This window comes from Ambystoma mexicanum, chromosome 6p, assembly GCF_040938575.1.
Source record: "Ambystoma mexicanum isolate Mex_15411 chromosome 6p, UKY_AmexF1_1, whole genome shotgun sequence".
Classification (NCBI taxonomy): Eukaryota; Metazoa; Chordata; class Amphibia; order Caudata; family Ambystomatidae; genus Ambystoma; species Ambystoma mexicanum.
The window spans coordinates 382,968,967-382,989,945 of NC_090935.1; the positions used below are offsets into that span (position 1 = coordinate 382,968,967).

General features: G+C 45.9%; 1 protein-coding gene across 4 annotated transcripts in view; it reads left to right on the forward strand.

Annotated features, from left to right (window-relative positions):
- OSMR (oncostatin M receptor) overlaps positions 1 to 20,979 on the forward strand; it is a 608,749-nt gene that overhangs the window by 34,791 nt on the left and 552,979 nt on the right. Inside the window, exon 2 of one of the 4 annotated variants that reach the window (XM_069627159.1) lies at positions 2,593 to 2,677. The exons of the other annotated variants lie outside the window; for them this stretch is intronic. The gene's annotated coding sequence lies outside the window, so the exon portion shown is untranslated. The remainder of the gene's footprint in view (positions 1 to 2,592; positions 2,678 to 20,979) is intronic. 4 annotated transcript variants of the gene reach the window in all.

The window sequence follows — 20,979 nt, forward strand, 5'->3', positions numbered from 1 at the left end:
AGGAACAATTCCCAATCGTAAAGCAAACCGTCGTCCTTTCGGACCAAGGGGGTGGCCCATGAGGCCGCATCGCCCGTAAGGTAGGAAATTACAAACGCGGTGCGCGCTTGGGCTGTCCGAAAAACTGCTGGTTTGGTTAAGAAATGCAGTTGACATTGCATTATAAACTGATTAAAGTTCTGAGGTTCTCCATGGTACCTCTCTGGGGCTGCTAGGGGTATGGGTGGTTCTGTGGACACTTGCACCTGTACTGGGATAGGGGATGACACTCTAGGGGTTGGCAGTGGCGTAGCTTGGGCCTGGCTTTGGATTGTCAAAGTATGGACCTGACCCGCCAGATTCTGGTAGTCCTGTCTGGTTGCGGTCAATTCCGCTTTCAGTTCCTGAAGGAGTGTAACCACATCCATGGTTGTACTGCCTGGGCGCCTGATTTGCACGTGGGCTCGCAATTCTGTCAGAGCCTTCAGTCTTCTTCTCCTGGCGCAGAGGCAGCACAAACGCCTCCCTTCCCGTTAGGTCTTGGGGCCTGGAGATTACACCATCGCAGGCTTCCGCGACCCTTCGGGGAAAGAGGGTTAGGGTCCGTGGAATGGATGGGTTGAGGGTTTTTAGGATCACCGGAAAGAGGTAGAGGAAGGAGTTGTGGATAGGAATGGGAGAATTAGGGTAACATGCTCCTTGGCTCCTGCTTCCATTCGATGGAGTCGTAACCTGTCACTCCAATGCTCTTACCACCTCTAGTGAACTCGGGAGCCTTTGTGCTGGAGCCCCAACCAGTTTGGCCAACTGCTTCTGCAGAGCCTGTGAGGATACCAATGTCATTTACAAACAACTACAAAACATTTCCCAGATTATTGCATGCGAGATTCCCACATTCCTGCATGTAGAAATAGCATTCCGCACATTGCTTCATGTGAGGGCAATTCTGCTATACGTGACTCACTAGGCTCACTCTGTCAGTAAAAGCACACAAAAACATAAACTTGAACTTAGCTTCGTTTTCAGGTGATCTGCGGCGACTGCCGTCTTTTCTATCCACGCACCGTTCTGCGGAGTCGTCTTCCACTAGAAACAAACAAGGAATGTCAGAACGGATGCGTGCGCTAGCTCTACCCTAGAGGGTTAATTGTTCTGAGATCGAGCGGCCCAAGTCTTTCCACACGGGTCTTAGTAGTCAGGACCATGCAATGCCCCCCAAGGTGCATGCGGTAGTTATGCAAGCACTACCCATGCAAGGTTAATAATTTGTGCCCAGTTAGTTTCGTTTTGTACGCGATTTGGTTTTCGTGGTTTTCGAGTTAGTTTTACGAGAAATCTCTTCCATGCAGTTAGCCGCTGCGTGCAGAACCATGCGCTACTTATCTCTTGATTGTGACGCGGGGCCTGGGGTGTGTTTTCAGGCGGGCAGGTGCCCCGCTGATGCTTGCCGACCGGAGCTCATCTGATGCACGTCTGCTCAGGTTGCTGGTCAGTATTGCGAGCAGCGCTCGTGGGGCGCGGCTCGCGCATGCGCTCTCGCGTGGGCGCGGTTCCCATGTGTCCTGCCGCCGGGGTCGCTGGGAAATGTAGTCTCTTGGCTGTTCTCCACCCCTGGCCATAGGACCTGCTAAAGGGGTGGAGAACACGTCTTGAGAAGCCTGTTGGGCGCCACAGAGGCCCCCTCCTCCCTCCATAACCCCACATAGGGACCCTTTTCCCTGCCACCACCCCAACACTTGCCAGGGTCCTGACAGGCAGGAACTCCAAAATCGACAATGCTTGGACCTCAATCCCATATAGAATTTTGGGGATAATTTTAGCCTTCTAAAATTTGAAGATAGGAACCACAGAAAATGTATCAAACCTGGCATCAACCCTGCTCAACTGGTTAGACAAAGACATTGGGCCTCATTACAAGTTTGCGGGTCCGGTAACAACAGTGCCGGTAAGTTACGGCCCCGTTGTTACCAGACCGGCAAACTACGAGTTCTAGGAACGGGTGCCTTTCTGCCCTGGCGGGTGGACTGGCACCCGCGAGCAGACCTCGACGGATGCACCGGCACCATTCATGAATGGGGCCATTGCATCTGGCCCCACCATTCCCATTGAGTCCAACGGGACTCAAATGGGAATGGGGAGTAATAATTACCGGCACCTGTCAATGGGGATTTACCGGGTCCGCTGGGGCTGGAATGCCCTGGTAAGTCATCCCCATTGCTGGATGCCAGTAAATGTATGACACCAGAGGCAGCCGTGCTGGTATTTAACGGCACGGCTACCGCCAGGGTCATAATGACCCCATTGCGCAATGTTTCAACAATTCCTCAATTTGATATTTCTAAGGTTTTGCAATATTTGGGAACCCAAGGTCAATACAAATCTCAACCTTCTCCAAAAGTTCAGACCCAAATTGCCATTGGAACGAGGTACTTTCCCTCTGTGCATGATTTTGTGCAATGCATGATTTTGGTTTTAGCTGAATTTATGTCAAGCGAATGGGCAGAGGCAACCTTTGTAAAGGTGTTAATTGCTGCAGGTCTATTTGGGTACAGTTGAAGATTAAAAAATCATCGGCACATGCCATCCATATAGATTTCAATTTATGTATTTTAGGAGTGGCAAAAGCAGCTGGCTCCAAGTAATCTCAAGCTTGCTCAACCACCAACACATCAAGGCCAGTAAAAGATGCGATGCTACGGTAAGGAACAATTTCCTTGATTGGCTGCCGAAATGCCTCCACCCACGACCTACCATGAAAGAGCGCTCTTCTTGACTTTGCCTTTAACACCAGTAAAACATGCAATGCCACAACAAGAAAACTTTTACTTGCTAACAGTACAAGTGCCCCCATTCTCCCCATGCAAGAACACACATCATATTGGACTTGCACCTTACGTGACTAAAAAGCGGCATGCTACAGAAAGAAAATGTCCCCAGTGTGCGATAACCCCCACACCAAACCCTTTTCTGTGTGAACATTCATCAAGTTGGATTTGCTCAAAAATACCAGGAAAGCCACCATGCTTCAATGCCCCTTGCCTGGGCCCAAGCCTTGCATGCACACATCCTTACCCATTCAGCCACATACCAAGTGATGGCTGGTAAACATTTTAATCCAAGGGGCATAAACATTTCCCACAAATATGCAAGAGCGACTGAACCTAGCGAGGGAGCCTGAACCAACCATATGGGTTTGGCGGGTCTCTCTGCCCCCCATCCCACCTTTGAGAATTTTTTTTATGATACGATTAAATGGTGCATTATATGGCACACTTTCTGAGAAAAATTGGGTACAAAGCCAGACAGTTTGCAATGTTTTTTTAGGGTGGCTGCAATCCAAATACCCAATAGATACAATTCACCAACAGTGCACAGGGGCATTTCCCAACATATTTTCATGATGCCTTTGTCCACAATATATGCCAGTATGAAAACATTTTCATGGTAGCTATATCAATATATGCCAGCATTTCCATAGAAGAGCATACTCATGTTTTCTTTTTGCATAATGCCAGTAATGACACTATAAGAGAACCTGCCAGACTGTCTCTGCCAGTATATGGCAGCATCCCCACGTAGGAACATACTCCTGTTGGCTTTGCCATTAAAAAGGCCAAGCCACAATAAGAAAACATGCCCAAACTGGCTGCACTAAAATGCCAGTATAGCCAGGCAATAACAATTATCATGCTTGCTTTATCAAAGATGCCCAATACAAAATGTCACGCCACAGAAAGTAATGGCTACACTGGCTGCATCAAAATGCCAGTGTAGTAACATACCATTTTACGTGCTTGCTTTATCATAGATGCCCTTTTAATAAAATGGTATGCCTCTCCCCTAGGCCCCACAGCGCCTCGAACGCACACATTATCTAATTGTGTGTGTGGGGCTGGCTGGCGTTGGGGGGGTCGGCGAGGCAAGGGGACATCGTGTTATTTATTACAGGGCATGTGATTCAGGTGTGCAGCACGGTCACATTCACACCCACAACCAGGGACAGCCTTCCATACAGCGTACACTCACTCAGTCACACACACATTACATAATACATAACACACCCTTGAATATATACAAACCTACATCATAAATACCAAGCAGCCACACAAGCACAATATTTTTCTTTCCTGCCTGAATCCATCTTCTCCGAGGGCCTTCTCAGACACTGCAGCGCGCAGACAGGAGCCTCGAAGCCGAGACATCTTCCTAGCTCCTGACTTGTGGAACTAGAGTGCCTCGAACCCGCGCCGGCCGCAGAGCATTTATTTTTCAACTCACTGGACTGCAGAAGCCGGAGGGCACGGCGTGCTCGAGCTTCTGAAAGAAATGTGTTCTTCCTGAATCTGACGGCACGGGCCCACCCAGGTCATAGTGTCACAGGGCAACGTGGGGTGCCCAGTTACACGAGTGCGAGACAACCAAGTGTGCTCCCAATATAATTAAAACCAAAGAATAGCTGTAGAGTTTCACGGGGCCAGCCAGCGACGAATCTAAAAAACTAAATGTCTACTGAAAGGCTATTAATCGCTTTTTGGCAGAAGGGTGCTGATGTGAGTTAAAAAGGCAACAGGGTGATAAAGGCAAGGTGAAGGCCTAAGGGTGCCAGCAAAAGGTAGCCTGTAACGTGCACATGTAATTTCCAGAATAAAAGGACTAGTTTCTGTGTCTTAAGACTGCCAACATGCAGCTGCTACCCCCCTACTCCAGAGATCAGGGTCCCATATCAACAGAGAAACTTGAAAGGCCCCAATGCCGACTGCTGTTGTTACTGCCGAGCAAGATGAAGTTGTCAGAGTGGTGAAGCATAGACTGTGAACAGTTTGCAGTAAGTAGGGCGTTTGAGAAGGTAGCACCTTTCAATACGATGTGGTTGTATTTCTTAAATACACATTGCAAGGAGGGCATCCCTGGATGAGTGGGCAAAATACAATTTCTAGGCTTTGTGAATGGCATACTCTCCTTATGAAAGCATCCCACCAGGACCTGTTTAAGGGCTGGACATTGGTCTCCTTGAAACGTGCCAGGTAATCTAGGAAGAGCTGCAGACCCCTGCTTTCATTTTTGAAATTCATTTTATTTTTGTATTATGCATTTAGTTTATATTCAGCAGAGAACAAACTTTTGCATATTTTCGAAAACATTTGAAGGGGAAAAAAACAATATAATACGTTTACGTTTAATTTGGTATTCCTAAAATTCAGCATCTAGTTAACTGTTTAATAAATTAATATCTTATGATAATAAAAACTGAACACCCGAAGATTCTCTAAGGAATCGCCAGTTTCCATATATAAAATGCTGCTCCGTTAACTACTACTGATTCGGCCCCTATCAAGGCTGCCCAGAATTGATCCCTGCTAATATTCTCAATTGAACTCATTAGTCCTCCATAAACTTTGATATAGAGAGGCTTCGAAGCAGGGCATGCAGTCAGTAGGTGTCTGCTTGTTTCGACTTCTATAGCACAGTGACTGCACACGTCGTCTTGTTCTGCTCCATTCCACTTACTCTTTTGTGCCCAGAACATTCAACCTAAGTTGCATCGAAAAACGCCTGAGTGCTGGGTTGGACCATTTTAATAAGTGGCTTTTGTGTTTCCCGATCTTAAAACCCTGGTGTGAGTATTCTCTGTACCTCTGGAGGTCACTCAGTCTATATCCATGACCACGTCCCTCTCTATTGATTTCTTTTTTAATGACTTGCAATCCGGGGGTTCACGTATCGTATCCATAGTAAGGCCTAATTTAAGCAGATAGTCTTCCGTATAAATGTGCAATTCCTTAACAAAGTTATTTGGACTGCTTCCCTTCATCTCTTTGCCCAGTAGCTGTAGAAGGTGGTTTGTTCCTAATGCCATTATGTCTATTTCAAGTACAGCATAACCTTTCTAATTGACCACTTTGTGAGCAGTGGCTGCAAACCATATTCCTGGCGCAAGGCCTCCACCGGAACCCTATTTAATTTCTTTGGTGAAGATGTGGGAGATTGGGGAGACATTCTAGTGTAGTTGCCAGAAGTGTCGCCCTTGGTGTAATTAATTAATTCTTTTATTAGGCCTTTAAGTGCGGGGCTGGGATTCAAATCTGTGTTGCTCTGTGCCGTCTTGCTTCTAAGACAAACACGTTTCCTCTGAGCTATCCTCCCTGTGTACAAAGCCACTTCTGTCTGTGCGGTTCAGATGGGGTTGCACTGAAGGTGGGATGTGACATGAGACGAGAATGAAGAGGCGGCTGCACAAGTTGAGACTAGTAAGCGGATATTGTCAATAATGCGTCTCATTGTATAGGAGAATGAGTGAGAATTGGATAATCTGGCACGACGACTTCACTGCTGACCTGATTTTAGTTTCCAGAAAGCCACTTTGGGTAATTGTGGGTATTTCAAGTAGGCCATGCTGACAGCTCCCTGTGCTTGGTGGGTGAGCAGGAAACACCCTTTACTGTGCCCACAGGCATGTTCTGGTAAAGAGAGAGTATCTCACTGCGTGTAATTGACCCTGTATGCTCACCTGGTTATACTTTATGACCGAATAGCATCACTGGATGCACCTACGCATGCAGTGAGAGTGTATTCTTATTTTCCTACTGAACTTCTCACTTTCATCTTCTCCTTGTAATCTTGGCATCATTTTTGATTCCTCCGTTGTCTCCTCTCTCATTTCTTTTCTTACTCGTTCTTGCCGTTATACATTTTCAATATTCACCAGATTCATCCGTTTTCTTACTTTTCCAGCTACTAAGAGCTTTTTACTGTTAAGGATACCAATAGGGCATCACAGAATGGACCAGGACACTTGGTCTTAGCCTGGTATGAGTTGCTCAATAGGAATGCTTTTTCTTTAATTTCAATGAATTCAAATTGAGCCGATAACCGACCCCTCTCACACCCCCTTTTACAAATATCCCCGGTCACAATGGACCATGAACCAGGCCGGTTGGTGAAATACAGTATTTATTTATTTTTGGAATTCAAAAAAAGAACACACATTTTTATATTGGGCAGCAATCACCACTGGGGTGATAATGGAAATGGAAACAATGCACTTGGTTAACCTTCTAGTAGAACATTTCCAAAGCACAATTGAACAGGAGCACTTTTTGAATTAGGAAAGATAGCACCCATGTTAAGGTTTCCCCACCTGCAACGTTCCCTCAACCCACAAATAACCGATAGAAAAAAGCAGCAGGTTGTCGGGGATAAGAGGCAGTGAACAGAATCAAAATCCGACCTTCCCTCACAAAATAAGAGGGATTTTAAACGCTTTGTAATAGCATGAAATGACAATCGGGTATTGACAAATAATTAATGTACGGTTAAATCTTTGAGATAAATATGACTTCTCACAACAACAGTAATGCATAAACCCTAGCAATCACAAGGCAAGGAATCAACAAGAAGCATACAATGAAAAAACAAGTGGAAAATTAGAACATGCTGCAGCCGCATGACACGTTAGAATTTGAGGAAAAACGGGTGAAATACTTGAATTCTCAATGCGGTTTGTGGGCTGGGGATAGGCATATACCACAGGGACAATATAGAGGTGAAAATAGGTCTCTAGCCAGTGAATTGAGAGCGATTTGGAAGGTAGAGTGAGGTTTGTTTTTAGGAAAATATAGCAGTGAAAAAGAGAAAATTGGTTTTAAAATTAAAGACAAATTTTTACTTAAACTAGATTTAATGGCTAAGAAAAGAGGAACGCCACCCGTGAATATCAAAGTTACGCTGCAGTTGAAACCCTTCACGCAGTGTACCCCTTTTCTTTAGGGAAAATGTATTTATTTAATCCAAATTTCGCTTATGACTTATGATCTATGCAGGACAAAAGGATAATAGGAAAGTGGCACTTATTCTGGGAAATTCAATCACAGGGTGCACAGAGAATTCTAACAGTTTTAACAAGTTACCAGGGTAGGGATAGCATTGCTTAGAGAGTGGAACAAAGACAAACGGGTCAAGATGGGGTAGACTATGTGTTATGGGATGTGGGATACTCACAGTCCACGCTTGGGTTTGGGAATTTTGGAACAGTCAACAGGGTTCTGGTCACTGTACCGCTCGGGTTACCAGGTAGCGGACTCTCCTGGCAAAAGACAGCTGAGCAAAGGCATGGGCGCCGATGGCAAGTGCAGCTTGGCAATTTGGGTCACTGGATGGCACAGGTAATGGACAAGCCGGTCTGGTCTCAGGATGCTAAGGTACCACAGCCTTTCCCCCTTTTAATGGGATTTTAGTGGGATTTTCCTAATCTAGGCCTTTGCTGGCATAGAGTCAGCTATGCTTTGGCCTGGCAGTGAAATCTGGTCAGCTTTGTTTTGGCCTTGTAGTAGAATCTGGAGTCTGGCAGGATGAATGTGGAAGATCAGGAAAGCAGGCGCTGGAAATTCAGGAGAGCGTGTGTCTTGGGCTCTGTTAACCACTCTTATTTATAGAGCATGGTGACATCACAGAATTATTGGTGGGCAGAACTGAGCTAGGCCTACCTCCAAGAAGCGGATAGGACAATCAGTGTTGGTTGCCTCCTCGAGGAGGAGTCCCAGTTTATGAGGTTGCATTTTATGAAAGTAAAAAGCCATCCCACAGTCCTTTTAGCCAAAAATCAGTCATAACCTTATTTACACATTTATACATTTGTGGCACTTTAACCAATCACATGGGCAGATTACATATTGTATGTAGAGCATAGCAGTCCAATCCTCACGGTTGTGGGACCTTGTTTCGCCCTTCTACCTGTTTTTTGCGCTTTTCAGGGAGAATTATATTACTTAAGAATCTATAACTTTATACATGGTTGTGGATTATCATTAGGCATGTAAGTATTAAAATTTGCAATGGCATCATGGATACTTTCCTTATAATACCCATTTCTCTGCCATTTCTATTCCCCATGTGTCCGTGATGTCTTAAATGAAAGCCCATAACATCACATTTAAACTGTAAACTTTTCATAGTTTTTCAAAGTGCTGTGGCAAAGATAAAAGTCTTTCAAGTTTTATTTATAAAATAGTCTTTGGAAACAAATGTTCAGTATTGTTCCCCATATACGGGCATAGCTTCCAAGCTAACCCCTCAATCCAGGGTTGTCACAGAAATTTCCTTTGAAGCTTCCTGTAGAAGTCACAAGTAGCTGTGATTTTTCACTTCGCACACCTTGTCCTGGAAGTTCCATTGTAAAATGGCTCAGCCCAAACCCAAGTCTGATTCGTATGTGAAGTTTCTTTGTCTTGGCCAGTCAAAGTTTTCCAACCTAGCAATTATCAGTTTCGTGTCCTGGAAGTTTATGGTGGTTCCCTTTTGAGGGAAGCCTTACCTCTGCCAACAGGAATAACCTGTTTTGAGAGCTTGTAAAATCCAGCCCATGCAGTTTAACAGTTTTATTTTTATTTTATTTTGTCCTGAATCAAAACAAGCCTGTTGAATAAACAGCCCATATGTGTCTCCCCAGCAACAAACCCCTTTACATTGCTAGGCACGGACAAGCGTTCATTCAACATTGTACTTTTTTTTAAACAGCCTTTTTTTTTCTCTGGTTTGTAAAAGCCCATTTTGACACATGGTAAATGTTGCTGGGATTTCTCTTCCATCTACTTCCCAATATTGTTCTGGAGCTATAGCCAGCTTATTTTACACAACAGTCTACAAGGCAAAAGTCTTCAGGAAATTGACATGTGCACAGAAAGCTATGATTTTCTTTTCAAGCAGTGATTTTTGACATTTTGTAGCAAAATTTAAGTGCTTCCCGTGTAGCTGAAGGAAAGCTTTTGTTGATCGTCTCAGGTTTGGCTGGCACAGTCTGTCTTTCAGGAATAAGGCTCATTTCTGATGGAGCACAGTGTGAATATGACTGGGCATGACAGGGTCTTTCTGATAAAGGTAATGTGATGAAGAACAGGGACAAATAGCATCAGAGCGGCATCATTTTAAAGGTGAAATATTCCCTTTTTCAATGGGAATTTTGGGCTTGCAGCAAAACAGTGCTGCTTTTTCACCCCCCTTCTTTTGTACATGTAATAACACACTGGCAAGCTTTTTCAGTGTGCCCCCTTGTTCCATCCTGCCCAACATGCGCTTGGCAAGGTGGTGCCGCCATCTTTTTGTCATTGCAAAATGCAGTTTTCAGGTGAGGCAATGGTGCTCACAGGAGCCAGCGCAGCCATTTTGCTGGTTCTGCTGAAGTGCAGCTTGGTGATCTGGGGAAGTACTGCTGAGTGGGTAAATATATCCCACATTACTTAACCTAATCTTTACCCGTCTTGACAAGGGTTCGTCATTGCTTCGTGGCCTTCTGGCTTATGCACTTTCTACGTTGAATCCTCTTTTCAATTCTGCTGTTAATCTTCTTGGTGTGCTCCCACCTTTTCCCCTATTCCGCCTTCTCGTACTTCTCTTGGTTGGTTTACATTTGCCTCCGTCCTCCTTTTCACTCCTTCTGTGTTGTTTTGATCCGTATTTGTGGTTTATCTTCCCCCTTTTCATCTCTTATCTCGGTTTCCCGCCCTCTGGGTCTATTCGTTCATCTGTTCCTTTTCTTGTTGGTCCTCCCTCACCCCACTTTGCCTGGCTTAGTTTCCACAGTTCCGCCTTCTTGTTGCTAAACTCAGAATTTCTCTGTTCTGCCCCCACTCGCGCTTTCTTTTCCTCTTCTCTCAGGATCCTTCTCTGTTAGGCAGAATCACATGCAGTACCCTTTGGGAACACAACATGCAATTAAGACTACAAGTGTAAGCACAATTTCACCCTTGGTACAATCCTGTACTACACAGTAAAGTGGTAGCGATGGCTGTGCAGCCAGACCTATCTCAAGAGTTTAAGTGAGCAGTAGAAAAAATTACACAAAGTACCAACCAATACAGTGATTCAAACAAACACTTACTCAAGGTTTCTTGGTAAAAGAATAAACATTTTTATTTACTCAGTCAGTTTGAAAACATTACACTAGCATAAGCAGCTCAATATCACACACTTCTAAACCACAAAAATACAACCGGTAAGTAAATGAACAAGTTTAGCTCCCCTGAAGTGGGGGCAAAATGGCACTTCAGATACTTAATAAAGGGGTAAAAAGACAAGATTATAAGAATAGACAGCCCAAATACATTCATAGGCAGGACAAAGGGTTTCCGTTAACTACAACCAGCAATTCAGGTCATAGGCCTGGGCCAAAGTCAATGGTTCAGAGTCTTTGTATAGATAGCACAGTTCTGGTAGTAACGGTTAAGTCTTTGCCACGGAGTTTGGAAGAATTTGGCTAGGTGAAATATTTGACGAATGTTTAGGGAAGGATAAGGCTTCCAAGTTGAGGAAAGTTCCGCAAACTTCCTCGATGGCTGAAAAGATCTCCGGACCGCGTTTGCACAGTACCTTGTTAATGAAGAAGAGCTGTAGCTGAGGCAGTTGTTCTGGCAGTTCGAGCAGATCTCACTGTTCCTGAGCTTCAGTCGTGGGGACAAGAAGGAGGATGTCGGGAGGTTCCTGCACTGCCCAGGGATGAGGCCAAAAGCTTAGCAAGACGTTAGTTTAAGGTGTGAGTGCCTTAAAGTCCACGAGCTGGTTTCCTTCCCTCTGGCTATGTGGTTTCTGCAGCACTTAGATGAAAATTCGACCAGATGGGGACGGTGTCCGGGTGGCTTGCGAGTTGGTTGTTCCCACCAAGCTCAAGGGAAGAAGTTAACCTTGAAGGGCTTCTCTGTCGATTGGAGTTTCAGGCAATTCAGACCCGCAGCAGGGCTTCACCGGTCATCCAGGAGTTGCAGCAGTCCTCTTCCTTCAGCTCGTCTTTGGTTCTTTCGTTCCAGTGGTCGACTCTGCTTTCCAAGTCCCAGAGACCTGCTTTTAAACAGTTTTCCCCCATTCATTCCAGCCTGGCTGTCACTCACACAGCAGGGTGGCTATCCTTGCCGGACAGCCAGCTGGCCAATCATGCCAGAGTGCATTCAGGTCTCCTAGGAGACTAAGCACAGGGAGTTTCGGGCACCTCCCTCACATCCTGTCCACCCCAGACACTCAGGCGCCAGAGGAGGGATTCAGCACTGAAGCCCGCCAAAGGCCAACGAACAAAGGGACCAAACCTGGTCTGGTGTGCAGAGACAAACACAAGAAGGACTTTTCCTAAAAGAAATGGTGACAGTAGTCTGTTTTTACAGACAGGTCTTGGGCGCCATATTGAAAAACACGGCTACCCCGATTTTTAGCTACTGTTAGCGGTCGGGAAAAATCACACTAGTTGATCTAAACCACTGCCACCAGCCATAGTAGGAAAAGTTAACATTTGACTGTTACATGAGTGTTTTGACTCCAGGGAAGCTAGGCAATCCCTCCAGCACTCTATAGGAAGATAGTGTGTGCTGGGTCAGTACATTTAAAAAGACTAGTAAAGCCAATTTAACTTTACATGCTCTGGGAGACAGTAGGCAGTCCCAGAGAAGGTATTTAAACCTTGAGAACTCTGAAAGACCTCCCTGTGCCACTGCACTGAAGGTGCTGTGTGACACACAGAAAAGGATGATGCCACTGGAGTTGTTTTAAAACTCCATAACCAAAGAACACAAAAGTAAAACACACATAAAAATACATGGAAGAGTGGGAAAAAAGGCTCACACTCTTCCCAGGTAAAAAAAAAAAAAATCCTATAAATCCGGCAAAGTTGCTGGGGGTCTCAAAATGTAAGGGAAATTAGCACATTTTGCACAGTCTCCTCTCCAGACCAGTACCGTTGTTCCACCATAATAATACAAGAATGGGCTACCACCCTGTCAAGCTAGATACCACAGTCATTAGTAACTCTTCTCAAATCTACAACTCTACCTTCTTTTGATACTGTTGTTCGCCTAGCATTGTTCAATATAGGTTAACTTAAGCCCAAGGTTCCAAAAAAAACCAACACTTAATATTGAACTGACCAGTTGCACTACACCACCTTGAAATTCATAACCAGAATCTTTCAGAGTCACATTGACTCAATACACAGACCAATTGGTTAGAGGATATTTTAGTTTTACTACTGAAACGAGCTGTAAAGCCAACACATGTTTCGACCGTATACACAAGGTCTTCTTCAGGGCGGTTAATGCAACAAGAATATACATTTGTTAAGAAATAATCACAACATATTGATTATAAAATATTTTCTAACAAATTGGTCTGTGTATTGAGTCAATGTGACTGTGAAAGATTATGGTTTTGTATTTAAAGGTGCTGTAGTGCAACTGGTCAGGTCAATAGTAATGGCCACCATAATGATTGCTCTAAGTCTATTTGTGTATTGTACTGTTTCTGCTTTTTGTAATTTGTGTACAGCGACAGGATGTAAGACCTTTTATAAATCTAAATAACTTTGGGCCCTGGCTCAGCTGCTGCAGGTCTGTCCACTTGGGTTAGATGCTAGTCACCGCAGCATGAGCGAATCCAGCAGCAAAGTACAAGCCCGTCGCAAACATGTCGTTGCCCTGAACCTACTGATTTGAGACGACATAAACCTCAATGTCAGCTTTGGTCTTGAGGATCACACACTAGCGGGCACAGCAGTGTAGAACGTTTGGGACAGATGTGCAGCAGCTGGCAATGCATAGAAGCCCAGTGTCCATCCTCAGAACTATTGGCCGGCAGCAGCAAGTAGCTCAGCGAAGCTCGCAGAGCAAAGCCCCCATGAGTGATCTGTAAACGTGAGCATCCTATTTGCTCTTAGTAGCCAGGATCTCAGAGGAGCCCAGACTCTCGGTTGTTGGTTAGACCAGCAACAGCTCAGAAGATCCCAGGCTGCGCATACATCTCAACTCATTGGAGGCTCACACAGAAGCCCAACACCCTCAGATAGCTTGTGTTCCAGTAGTAGCCAGTCGCTCAGAGGACTTAAGCTGCATATTAGCCTGTATTGGTGCTTACCCAGCCAACAAATAATCCAAAACTTTCCATGTGCAGAGACCCCGGTTAGACTAGTCGCCTCTTGCAGACTGCAATGTAATGAGTCGTATAAAGCACGTACTAAGACCAGAAGGCATCGAGGCGCTAAGAAAACTCAGCTAGTTGTGAGAAGAACTGACCAGATTGCCCGAGGATTAGAAAAGATACGTTTTCAGAGTCCTTTGGAACTGGAGGGAAGTAATCATAAGTGTCTCAAAGGGACACTTGCAGAGAATTCCACAGAGAGGGGTCCAGGACTGAAAAAGAGCACCTCCCACCCCCAGCCCGGACCTTGCAGGACCTAGGAACTCTCAACAGGACTTGAGAAGTCGATGCCCTGAAGACGGACACCCGATTGGCGTCTGCCTGTATTTTGAATAAATAAATAGATTTACCACCTCCATATGTTTGCGAAGTAATGTTGATAATAAGTCGAAACATTTAAGTTCTGTTTACATATTGCAAATAATCCACAGTTAATAGTGTGCAGCCCTTCCCGTGGGCTCGCGCCCAGGCCTTTGTTACTGGGACATTTTTTAAACCGTGTGCAGGGGTGTTTTGAGGGCCAGCACCTTGGAATGGTACTATTTCATGTATAGGAGTTGGCGTACTAAATACTAATATATGCAGTGTAGCGCCCACTCCATGTAACAATTTGGTATGATCCATGTGTAACCAGGCACTCTTAGGAGCCATCTTCTTTGGGACTCTACGAACCATCCTGCTTAATGCATAAAGGGGATGTTGAGCTGAATGTGCCCATTAGTGTACAATTGTCCCTGCCATCTGCCATGGTGGCATCGTTACATTTCTGCTGTATCAGATCATCCAGAAAAGTATATGTGAGGGGGGGGTACTCCTATTCATAGAGCTCAAAACATCAAATTCTTACAGGAGGGAAAAAATCACATTTCTGATTGCGTCTGGCTGTGTTTGAGATGCAGCGAGTACTAGACTACCCTCAATATGGTGGCACAAACGACCAGGCAAGGAATAGCAACCATGCTCTTCTACCCAGACTAACATGGCCTCTACAAAGGCCAGGAACGGAGGATGGAAAAAGGGTAAGAGCCGCAGCTTTCATCTCCAATAGATGGATAAAACCACCACATTACATGAAGCGCATGATAAAGGAAGCTATCTGAGTGCCAGCCGAGCAGAAGTTCTATAATGGGCATGTGTTCTACTCTTACTCGCCGTGAACGTATTTCAGAGACTCTGGCGGTGTGCGGAGTGTGTTCAGACTCAACAATGAGCGCCCCTGGAAAATGATACCTCAAGTTAGGGAATGGAAGAGGGTTGCATGCGTGTACTGCCATGGCTTTCAATCGCCACTGAACAGAGCATTGGCAATAACCCACCAATCCAGATGCCCGCTTCCCAAACATGGTCATGTGATCTATCATCTGCTTCCTGGGCCGGTCTGTATTTCAAGGACAGCCATGAAGATTAAAAAAACTTTAACATGACCGTCCCTGGACTCTCTCGTACACCTGCATGCGTTTTGGAATCCCTCTTCCACATCAGCTCCTGATGCTGCTGCCCCATGAAGAACATAAAATATATAAATAATATTTGCTGTAGGCTGTTATGTCTGGACCTGTGAGCACACAGGCCAGACAGACCATCGCTGGGGTCACCCAGTATTCTCATCAGCTGTTACCTTTGCGAGCTGGCCTGTGCTGGGGGCAGCCAACACACTGCTACCGGTGCAGGGATTGCCCTGTGGGCTGTGGTCACATGGCAAGACACCAGCTTCCGGGGGCTCCCGGACTTGCAGCTGCTCTGTGATCACACAGAGGGAAGTGGCCTGGGGGCACCCAGGTTACACATGCTGGTCTGGGGGGATCTATGTGATTATTGAGATGGCCGAAAAAGCCAACTTTTTTGTAACCCTTTACACCACATATTTATGCGGGGGGAGACCACCTGCACCCCCATATTAATATTATACTGTAACCCCCCCCCACATATGTAGGGGGGGTTAAAAAAAAGTCGGCATTTTTGGCCGTTGCAATTCCCAGGTCGACACTTTTGTACGATTCTGACTGGGGGAATCCAGACCAGCAGGGTGGCAGGACCGTAATCGCACGATGCAGGCCCAAAGGTGCATGTGCTGGCAGAGGCCTCAGTCAAGACGTTGTCATGACACATCATGAAAGGGGCAATAGATGTTCTCAAAAGGGAAACCCCCACACCTCTTTTTTTCAAACCAAACCAAAACCACTAGACATTAACTGATTCGCCCCGATCACCCCCCCCCCCCCGTTATAACAGCACTACTTGGACCACTTGGGAATTGTAGGATAAAACACTCAACACATATATCTGGACTCGGGTAGTTCCAAACATATAGCGAGCACTCTGTACATATTTGGGGGTGACAGTCGCGGTTGGTGGACTGCTGGTGGTATGTTGGCTGCTCTGCGAGACACTTCATCAAACAGAGGATAACGGAACTGCAACCACCGAATGACACCATTGTCAGCTACTGGCACCATTTAAAGCAGGCCGGCAATCTGAAGGAGCTCAGCTTCACATAGACATTCTTACTGGCACCACATTGAGCACATCAGTGACATGCAGGCTCACAGCATCTAAATACATGTTTACTGAGTCCTCATTAAGCATCTGCAGGGCTGCAGGAAACCAGTTCAAACTTGCACTAGTATCAGTCCAGGACTGTTGATAGCACAGTTCAAGAACAGTTCAAGAGCCAGCCATGCTGCAGCTGGGTGTACCAGGGGCCACATCGGCTTAGTCCATAGACAGTGGGGCAGACAGGGGGACACTGGTGGCAGGGTGTCTGGGCCACACTTCCCCATTGGAACTTGCATACAGCACCTTTTTCCCCCACAGGCAGAAGGCGGCCTTTCCTTCCTTCCCAATAGCTCTGATACCCGAGCGCACACCCTTTTTTTTCCACTCATAGGGGACCTGGATTCATTGCCGAATGAAGCAAAGCAAAGGCAATCGCACCCATAGCTGAAACAAAATGGTTCCTGGCAGCAGCATGAAGGTCACCTGTTTCATTGTTGAGGATTTGCTGCAAGTTAAAGTTGATGGCTTCATGAGTGAGTCCAAGTTCACTACCAGCTCGCCCCAGGGGTCTTCCAGGGAGCTTTACAGTTGCTCCGAGCACTCCACGCTGTGTTTCTTGTTTTTTCCTTTCTATTTTTCAAAACTCACTGCCACCTGGCCCGGGTATACAGGCAAGAGTGCCTGCATGGTAGGTGCGGGCGTGCACTCTCGCTAATGTGGAGCCCGCTTATTTAAAAGCGAGCGCGGACGGCGACGCAATTTTATCTTGATCCTCTTTGTAGGAGCGCTTCATCAGGCTGACCGTCTCCCAAGTCCAACAAAATACGCACAGTCACGTTACTTTCGTTTTCCTCTGCTCCGACACGGAGCACTCACCCCCGGTAGACTCGGGACACCTCTGGGGCTCTGGCAGCGCAGAAGACTACCTAATAACACTATCGCTTGTGGGGGGCCTGCCATTTTCTCCCTCAGGCGGGAGCAATCCAGGCTAAATGGTGGTGTATGCCACGGGGGCAGCGGGCTTGCCTCCATCCCGGCCGCACAAGCACTTTCACTTTTCCGCTTGAGGCCACAGGGGTCAGTAAGAATGGGCGGAGGGACAGCCAACACACAGCTGCAGCCACAGGACACCAAGCGACTGCAGGCACGGTGGGGTTCCAGACCCGCGTCGCCAATGTTATGTCTGGACCTATGAGCACCCAGGCCACACAGACCATTGCTGTGGGCACCCAACATCCTCATCAGATGCTACCTTTGCGTGCTGACTCATGGGCACACAGGCCAGCCCTAGGGGTGCTGGGGCACCCAACACACCGTTGCAGGCTCCCGGACTTGAAGCTGCTCTATGATCACACAGAGGGACAGTGGCCTGGGGGGACCCCGGTTACACAGTCCAGCAGGGTGGCAGGACCGTGATCACACAGTGCGGGCCTGCAGGCCCAAACAAGTGAGACACAGTGCCTCTACATGTGGTCTGCCGCCGTTCTGGCGCAAGTGCTGACCGAGTCCCCTTTTATTTCCAGTCAGTCATGACGGTGTCATGAGACATCATTAAAGGGGCAATACATATTCTTAAAAGGGACACCCCACATAGGCAAAGCTGACAGCATGAACCTCAAAGCTATGCTGATTTTAGCGTATGGCAAATGAATCGGTGAGATTGGCAAGAGGGGCGATGGGCAGGTGTTTATATCGGAGTGGAGGGAGTGGCCTATATCAGCCAGGATTTCTAAAGTCCAGTCACTCCGTGCCCAGAACCTTAGGAAGCCCCAGCCTGGGGTCCAGTGTGCACCACCTTCTGTAAGATCTGTGTGCAATGTTAACTAACTTCAAGGTAATGACGAAAACATGTATAAAGTGCATTATATGGCCTTTCTTTGCTGTGTTGGTGGGTAAGGAGAAGTGGGCAGGCATTGATTGAAAGCCTTGTTGCTTTAAATTTTCAAATAAAAATACTTAGCAGAAAACCTGTAACAATTGTGACTTTTAAAATGCATGCTGTTTTGGCCAATGGACTGGCAGAGGTGTTTTATTGTAATCGTGTGCTCCATTTTTCTTTTTTTCTTTTCTTTGTTTTTTTTTTTAATTTGCAACCTTTTTACTTATCCACAGCTCTTAATATGTACTTGAAAAGATGGGCTCACTTTGTTAAACAAAGGGACATGAAGAAGCTACATGAGTTGTTATGGGTCATGTATTCAGTGAGCTAATGCCAGACATAGAACAGTTGCTGATGGTATTAATTTCAAGGTGCATTATGGTTGCCATGTCATATGAAATATAGGCACATCCAGGATTCCTAGGAGATGGGCAAATACTGGTCATATGGATATTATCATGTAAGAGATAAGTATATTTGAAGCTGTTGAGATTACAAGGATACCTCTCCAGTAATTTACTGAAAGGTTTTATTTAGAGGCTGGGGCAGTGGTTTTAGTCACGCAGCAATATCATTGGTAGAGATAATCTTCACCCATGTGCTTTGGTAGCATGGTTGAGGTTCTCTACTGGTTGTTGATTGCCTCCAGAGACCTATGCATATGCCTAGGTGTCCCTTGGCCGCCTGTTATATGGCAGGGATCGCGTTTCCAGTCCTCTTGGCCTGTTCTGGCTTCTTGATACTGCGATATCAGAGGCAGAGTCCACTTGACAGAGGGGTGGTAAAGGATTCCTTTCGCACTGTGTTTGCAAATAAACGGTCTCAGGAAATTGACTTTCGTCACAAATTTCACTTGCTAGATCCCTTCCCTCAGCCATGTTCTTTTCTTTACACAGATCCCACCCAGATGCAAACAGGACAACATCATGAACGCTGATAAACACAGCTGCTTTTGTGATCTCGTTATCAAAAAAACGATTCCTTTCTAAATCCTTCATAACTGATGATTGACCAGCAGCAATCAGAATAGTGATGTCAAACTCCTTAAACGTGTACCAGATCTCGCTGAGTAGCTTCAGAGCCCCAGAATCTATGAAGTGCGCCATGCTAAAGTCCAAAACAATGGTGTGGAATTTTGGGGATCCTCTTTCTTCAGAATGTGTCCGGATGTGCATGTCTGAGGTTTGCCGTGATGGAGTATAACACACGGGATTTGTCTTGACTGAAGTGGCATCCATATCTCGTAAACTGTGCCTTGCAGAGGCAGGTGCAATTTTACCGTCGCAAGCTGCTGGATCTAGTTGGTGAACTTGGAACGCTTCCTCTTCTAATCCCAATGGACGTGGACTTTGGTAGTAGCTTGTTGGACTAGCTACTACCATTTTTCTTTTTAACTTCAGTTTTTTGGTGGCACATTCCCAAATCCTTTCAACACATTTAAAAGCTTATTTATCCTTATCAATGAAGAGCTGGTTTCAAGTTGTGCCATGCTTTCCCTCCTTTTACTGTTCAAAATACGTCCATGTGAGAGCACACAGGTCAATCGCAAGTCACTTATCTTGTTAAACTCCCCTCCACATCTGCAACCCACATAACTACTGTGTGCATAAAATCGAACCTGTTTTGATTAAAGTCTGGTTTTCTTTTTCCAAAGAGAATAAGGAGCTAAAAGTTGCTAAATGTGCCAGGAACGAGAAACTGTGCATACCCTGTATGGCAGCTGCCACCATACATTCATGTGGTACCAGCATATGGCCAGAGGCCATCCCAATATACCTCTGATGCTTTGCTAACCTCACAAGTCCAGGTACTGATACCATATGGCCCTCCGTCACCTCCACATGTAATCACTGCCCACAGGCCTTGATGCCATCTTTTATGCCCAGGTTCTGGCTTAGCAGCCCCAGAAGCCATCCCAATATACCTCTGATGCTTTGCTAGCAAGCCCAGGTACGGATACCATATGGTGCTCCCACATGTAATCACTGCCCATAGGCCTTGATTCCATCTCCTATGCCCAGGTTCTGGTTTAGCAGACCCAGAAACCACCACAATATTCCCTGGATCTTTTCCAGATGCCCAGATTGTGCCTCATTCTCAGATTCTGCCATTAGTGCTGTGTCCCAATCAGGAGGCGACCAACTCATTGCCTTTTGCACTGAAAGGCTTTTATGCTGGTGCAAAAACCATCGTTTAATCCCACCACTCTGGTCCCTATGCTGAAAGAAAGACAAGAGAAAGGGGTGAACATCAGGATGTTGTACAAAAGTAAAGCTGCCCCTGTCTAGAAACCTAGTTGGTCTGATCCTAACCCTACCAGGTAAAACATTCCCACTGTGATTTGGCACAATTCCCAAATAACCAATGAAGACATTGGCTGCCTGAGATTAGAGAGAGACATATCCATGCTAAGGGATGACCTGTTCTCTCTGGGGGTTCATCCCCAATGGGATCCCACTTTCCTAGTATCCTAGGGGATGTTAGGCATAGTGGGCACATCTCCCTAGTCTCAAAAGGGGTGATCACCCTTGGGAAGATGGTACAAATTCACCTGGATTCATCACCCATTATACAGTATGATCTCGTTTCAACACCATATGTTTGGTGGCACCACACTATTAGTGCCTTCATGTTTTATGGGCTACACAGTCCCTGTTGCCATACCATAGATTGGTACCTTA